At 40.6% G+C, this 6671-nt stretch overlaps 1 pseudogene; it reads left to right on the forward strand.

Moving 5' to 3' along the window:
* Nucleotides 1–5534: 5534 nt before the first annotated feature.
* Nucleotides 5535–5711, forward strand: LOC136335171 (cytochrome c oxidase subunit 7C, mitochondrial pseudogene; annotated as a pseudogene).
* The last annotated feature ends 960 nt before the right edge of the window (nt 5712–6671 follow it).

Genomic DNA, 6671 nt, shown 5'->3' on the forward strand with positions numbered 1-6671 from the left:
ACTTAATGAAGCAGTTTGTTCAGGCTTTGAATAGAGAAAGTGAATGCTTTCAACATATTATTTCTGCTTTTCCTGCTTTGTCTTTAGCGAAGATAAAAGCAGGTGTATTCGATGGACCTCAAATTCGAACCCTTATACATGATGAAGAATTTGCCAAGAAGATGAATAAAGAGGAGAAAGCAGCATGGCAGTCTTTTGTGGCAGTTACAAAGAACTTCCTTGGCAACAAAAAAGCAGAAAACTATGAACTTCTGGTTCAAAGGATGCTGTTGGCTTTCTGCGACATTGGATGTAACATGAGCGTTAAGATTCACTTCCTGGCCCTGGCCGGTTGGCTCAGCGATAGAGCTTTGGCCTGGCGTGCGGGGGACCCGGGTTCGATTCCCGGCCAGGGCACACAGGAGAAGCGCCCATTTGCTTTTCCACCACCCCCCCCTTCCTCTCTGTCTCTCTCTTCCCCTCCAGCTCCTCCATTGGAGCAAAGATGGCCCCGGCGCTGGGGATGGCTCCTTTGGCCTCTGCCCCAGGTGCTAGAGTGGCTCTGGTCATGGCAGAGCGACCCCCCGGAAGGGGCAGAGCATCGCCCCCTGCTAGGCAGAGCTCCCCCCTGGTGGGCGTGCCGGGTGGATCCCGGTCGGGCGCATGCGGGAGTCTGTCTGACCGTCTCTCCCCGTTTCCAGCTTCAGACAAATACAAAAAAAAAAAAAGATTCACTTCCTGAACAGTCACCTTGATAAGTTTCCTAAAAATCTTGGATTGTCAGTGATGAGCAGACTACTGCTGGAGCATCAAACGAGATTGTTCTCAACAAGTACACAAATGCAAGAGCTACAAATGCAAATTTTTGCCTGAATAGAATTTAAATAAGTTTTGTACAAATTTTATGATTTAAATAAATGTTTTAGTGTGTTCTATTTTGAAATTGTAGACAAATTCTGATGCAATTATATCTTTTAGTGTATTAGTGTATTTACTGCATTATGCATATTATTATATTTTCACAAAGATGATGCCCAAGAAGACGTTCTACTTCATTATGTTAAACTAAATATTGAAAATTTTACAATAAGATGAAAACCTAAAATCTTGAATTGCAAAAAAACTGTAGCTTACAGAGAAAAACTAATGTCAGATTTGAGATCAGCACACTCGAATTAGATAAGAACAAGTGTTTTTGTGGATGCAACAAAAATTTTGTTCCCCAGTGTTATTCATTCATTTCTTTACCCTCAGCTACTACTATTCCTAGTTCTCTTCATTTATACCAAACCTTTCCACCTTTGGAAGGGATGTTAGGCTGGGCCATTGTACTGGTCGAGATCAAAGGGAGAGATATTAGTCTAGCAACTGCCTCCTTCTCAGTTCACTCTCATTTATCTAGAGCAGGGTTGCATGGACATGGAACTAGTTGGCAATTTCTTTCTTTCTTTTCTTTCTTCTTGATAAATTAAATTTAAAAAATGTTCAGTTACAGTTGACATTCAATATTATTTTAAATTATTTTCAGGTATATGGAATACTGGCTAGATATTTATATAAATTACAAAGTGATCCCTTGATAATTCTAGTACCTATCTGGCACCATACACAGTACTTACAATATTGTTGACTATACTTTACATTCCTGTGACTATTTTGAAACCATCAATCTGTTCTTCTTGATACTATTTCTACCACTAAGCAATAGAGCTGCATTCACTGTTGACCTCAATTTTGCCCGATCAGGTGAAGGAACAGCCTGTTCCATCAGGCCTGTCAAATGAAATGAAAAAGTCTGGAGGCTCTGGCTGGAAATGAATGATAAAGATTTATTCAAAGGTCTTAGAGTTTGCAACCTAGAAACACATCTGGGCAAAAACCCAGAAATGCTCTGAAAAAGAAAGAAAAGTTAAGAGTTCTTATAGTAAAAAGTATATTTTTGAGAATAATCAGTCCTGCATTCTTAGCCTATTTTCCCAGGATTGTTATCAGTCAGATGTCAAGAGGCTGGATGATGAGAGCCTGGTGGTCTGGTCATGCCTGATGGACTGGATAATGGATATTAGGTGTTCTGATATGTGAACCCCTCAGGGGGTAATCAGAACATTATCTGGAGGTTTTATGTATATCCGGGTATTTATGAAGGGCTGGAAAGCTCAAGTTTATAGTCTCAGGCTTGTTAAATCAAGAACAGGATCATTTTCTCATGTCTCAACCTACATGATTTTAGTAATTTAGCAGATTGAGTACAGTTGACTCCACTTTATTTCTTCATTCTATTCCTCAGTCCCTAGGAATTCGGACTATAACAATTTTTAAAAAATCTTTATGTTTTCTCTTGTTGACATAAGAAGCATCCAAACCTAGAGAATTTGTATGTTTATTTGACCAAACTGATGACAATTGCCAGGAAGCAAAATCTCAATGTATTGAAAAAAATGCTCCAGAGAATGGTAGTTTTACAGCTTATTTTATACATGATAATCGAAGGTAGAGATATGAGGGAGGGTTACATGAAATTCAGCAGTGGTCTTAGATTAGGGAGGGAGGAGAAAGCAAAGCAGGGAAATATCTGAGACTGGATAAAGAGTAAAACGAGGGACACATATTTTTTACATTGGCAGGTATAGGATAGTTAACAATGTACATTTATAACACATAGAGATGGTATTCTGATCACTTCTCAGCCTTTTGGCTAAGACCAAGTGTGGAGATGGTATATGGAGCACAAGGTAACAATGAGAGGTTCTGTGGGCTCATGCTCTGGTGTGGTGGATGTGCCCTGAGAAATCTGGAAACGGAGATTACATTGAGATTCCAAAGATACATTATCCTAGATGCAAAAAGACAATAGACAGTTCATTTAAGGTTAAGACTGGCCTTTGCCAAAGAAGCTACAGGCCTGGGATGTGACTACCCATTAGCCACTTTCAGTTAGGAAATTTTATGTCCAGACCACCCTATGTGGTTACTTTTGGACTCTGAGTTTGCAGGGCCCACTATGCTGGCTGCCCCTCTGTTTGTCAGGTTTAGTATGTATGAGGTCAGTTGGCAATGGGGGAAGGTCATGTGAGGAACCAGGCCCAGGAACTTTGTCTGGAACCGCCCACACCCATGCGCGCCAAAAGAAACTTCCCAGGAGCCCTTAGAAAAAGAACACTCGTCTGTCAACCAATGAAATTTCACCACGTCATATCAACTCGACCACCCTAACGACCCTATAAATTACCCCCACGCAGGAGAATCCACGCTACTTCTCTGGCCCCTGTCTCCCGGACCAGAGAACATCGTCTGGGAAGCGCTCTACTAAATAAAGCTTTTGCTATTCCACACTTTGTGGCTATGCCCTTCTTTCTTCCTCAGTGGGGAAAAATACCTTACAGTATGTGGCTCTTTTTTCATCCACACTCCTTAGGAATCATCCCTTCTTTTGGCACTTATAGTTGCAGGCCTGTTCCTGGGACTACTTCATCAGTCAGGTAAAAGAAATTGAGGTGATGCAGGAAAGAAAAAAAGTATAGTCATATCACCATCTTCTCCCCATAGAAAGACTGTATAGTTATACCAGCATCCTCCCCTACCAGATCTCATTCTCCAAATCCATCAAAAAGCAGAGGAATCTAGGGAGTGGGGATACTGCCATGGCATCTGTTATGCTGAGTGTGAGCACACACTCATGAAGGCATGTAACCAGCACTGCATGCCTATATCTCATCCCATTTTAAACAACCAGTGTTTTGACTGTTTATTTCAATTCTCTATCAAACTATTGCTCTGAGGAGGATGTTGCTCTGACCACTGTTGAACATCAGGGTCTACAAAGCATGTTCCTTGATCTGAAGAAATGTGACCCGGAGGTTCAAACTAGTATAGCATCTTCAATTCCAGTTCTTTTATAGTACTCCGAGCATTTGCATCCACCACTAGGGAGGCAAGGCCCCGTCCAAAGTAAGTGTCTTGTTCTTGTCAGGACCCAGTGAGAGCCTCCCAGTGCTACCCATATCAGTCCCACTTGCCAGCCATGTTTAGGGCTTTCTCCCCAGAGAACCTTCCCCACAGTCATCTGCAACCTCTGCCTCTCGGTAGTACCTAATGGCATTTTTGTGCTTCAGGGTGTAAAAAAGGGAGGTTTCTAAATTCAGCCCATATCTGCATTGTTGCAGCCCCAATTCAGCCCATATCTGCATTGTTGCAGCCCCAACATTCATTCATAAGCCGAGGTGGCCATCTCAAGTAAGTATACCAGGAAATCCACTCACTTGGTTCCAGGGACTAGAATTTTGATCTTGAAAAGAGGTTCCTCATAGTTAGAACACCTACAGTATGTTTTCTTAGAGTCTGTATTTGTCTGTTTGGCATCCATTAATTACAGGGCCAAACTCATGGCCGAAGTTGTTTACATCTCCCCTGTGATCCAGAGCCCATACTCTGAACTACCTCTTTATCTTACTCCCATATGCCAAGTCAACAGTTCCCCTGCCTTAAACCAAACCAGAAAAGGTACCGTACAACTGGGGACAGTTTCTATGCCCCAAAGCCCACCAGAACTATTCAAATTAGCTAATCCTAAACTGTTTACCCTGCCCTGCTTTACCTTTCCCATTGAAACCCAAATAAAGGCTCTGGCCTAGGCCTTCCCCTCATTCTTTTCAGCCTCCTGAACCAACACTGGTGCTTTTCCCTGTGAACATGTATGGTATAGCATGCCCCCTCTTCTCAAGAAATATAAATAATAATTTTCTTCCAATGGTGTAAGCCTCTAAGTGTCATCACTCAGTCACTATTATAAATTACAACACAGGCACAAGTAAGATGGGCGTTGACATTTTCTGCTTTAATGCACCCTTCAAACTCCCATGGTGGTTTTCATAGGGCTACCTATGCTCCATATGGACATCCCCTTAATTGGCCAGTTTTTCATTGCCCTCCTGCCTGACCATTTAGCCAGGCCATTGACTACTGCTTATTAGTCAATAGAAACTCAAACATCGGGGCAAACAGCAGGCAATTCAGTCCACTGAACTGACTTGTTTTGACCATGTTTCAATCAGAGTAGCAGCCTTCCAAGCAGGATGCTGTCCATTCACTTTGGAACCTCCATCCATAAACTAAGAAGCTCTTTGTTGGTCAATAGAGAGCTGTTCATAGGGCACCATCCATGTTGCAATAGGCTCCAGCAGCTCCTCAGATAGTTTCAAAGCCAGTCTTAGGGCAAGAGTCTACTTACCTGCTTATGAATGTGCTGAATAACTCTTTGTATCCCTTATAACTTTATTAAAAAAACTAGGAACCATAAAAGAAGACCAAACAGAAATTCTGGATATGAAAAATACCGTAGCCACCAAATAACAACTCAATGTGTGGAATTAATAGCAGATTAGACAAAGTTGAGGAGAGAATTAAAGTACTAAAAAATGGAACTACAGAAATATTAAGATTTCAAGGAAAGAAAAAAAGGAATAAAACATAGAAGTAAAAGCAAGCAATACATTAAGAAGGCCTAGATTTCCTCTGCTTCTGGTGTCTGTGCCTTTTGCAGAGCTTCCAACAGCACAATGTTGGGACAGAGCATTTGGAGTTTCACAACCTCTGTGGTTCGTGGGAGCCACCATAACGAGGGCCCCAGGAAGGATTTGCCATTATCAGTGGGAAACAAGTTGCAGTTACCAGTTAGGATGACTGTGTACTTTGCATCTGGATTTGCCGTACCTTTCTTTATAGCAGGACACTGACTGCTTAAGAACTATGGATGTTTTAGTTAATCCATGGAACAGATATGAAAAGGAGCATTTTAAGAGATGCAATCTCTTTGAAAAACATACCAAACTGTTGAACTCAACATACTAGATGTGTTTGTAAGTAGACTTATGGCAGGAATCTTTAATGCCTCTTCTCTGAAATATAAAATGTGATAATTGAGCATGTGCATACTTTTTTATTTTGGTACTATTCCAATATTAGTTTCTTGATCAAAATATGTGTGATGTCATTTGCTTCTTGGTCTTAAATTCTGAGATTTTATTTTATGTTTGACTCCTAGGCCGTGACCTTATTGTTAATTTATGTTATAAAAGAGAATGTAAACTTGGGGGGAAGGGTTTAACATATGTGTAATTGGAGTCCCATCCATAAAGGAGAGAAAAATGAAACAGAAATGATATTTAAAGAAACAACAGCTGAGCATTTTAAAAAATTGATTGAAGATATCAAGTCACAGATGCAAGAATTCCCACAAACTCCCAAAGAGGATGTAAAAAAGATAACCACACCTGGACAAGTCATAAACTCAAACACAAAGAAAACATTAGAATAGAAAACAGTTTTCCTTCAAAGGAATAATAATGAAAACGACATATAAAATCTCAACAAAACAAAAACGTTCAAATTTTAATGCAATATCATCAGCGTGTTGAATACTACATCTAGCAGGAACACTCTTCAAGATTGAGGATGAAATAAAAACATTTTCCAACAAATGAAAATGAGGAGGATTCATCACCTTCAGATATGATTCAAAGGAAACATTAAGGATGTTCTTCAAGCAAATGGAAAATATATCAGTTGGAAGTACAGAGATGTAGGAAGAAATAAAGAGCAATAAAATAAACAGATATATAGATATTGTGAGGTCGGTTGGCAATGGGGGAAAGTCATGTGAGGAACCAGGCCCGGGAACTTTGGCTGGAACCGCC

The sequence above is a fragment of the Saccopteryx bilineata genome, chromosome 4, assembly GCF_036850765.1.
Source record: "Saccopteryx bilineata isolate mSacBil1 chromosome 4, mSacBil1_pri_phased_curated, whole genome shotgun sequence".
Lineage (NCBI taxonomy): Eukaryota > Metazoa > Chordata > Mammalia > Chiroptera > Emballonuridae > Saccopteryx > Saccopteryx bilineata.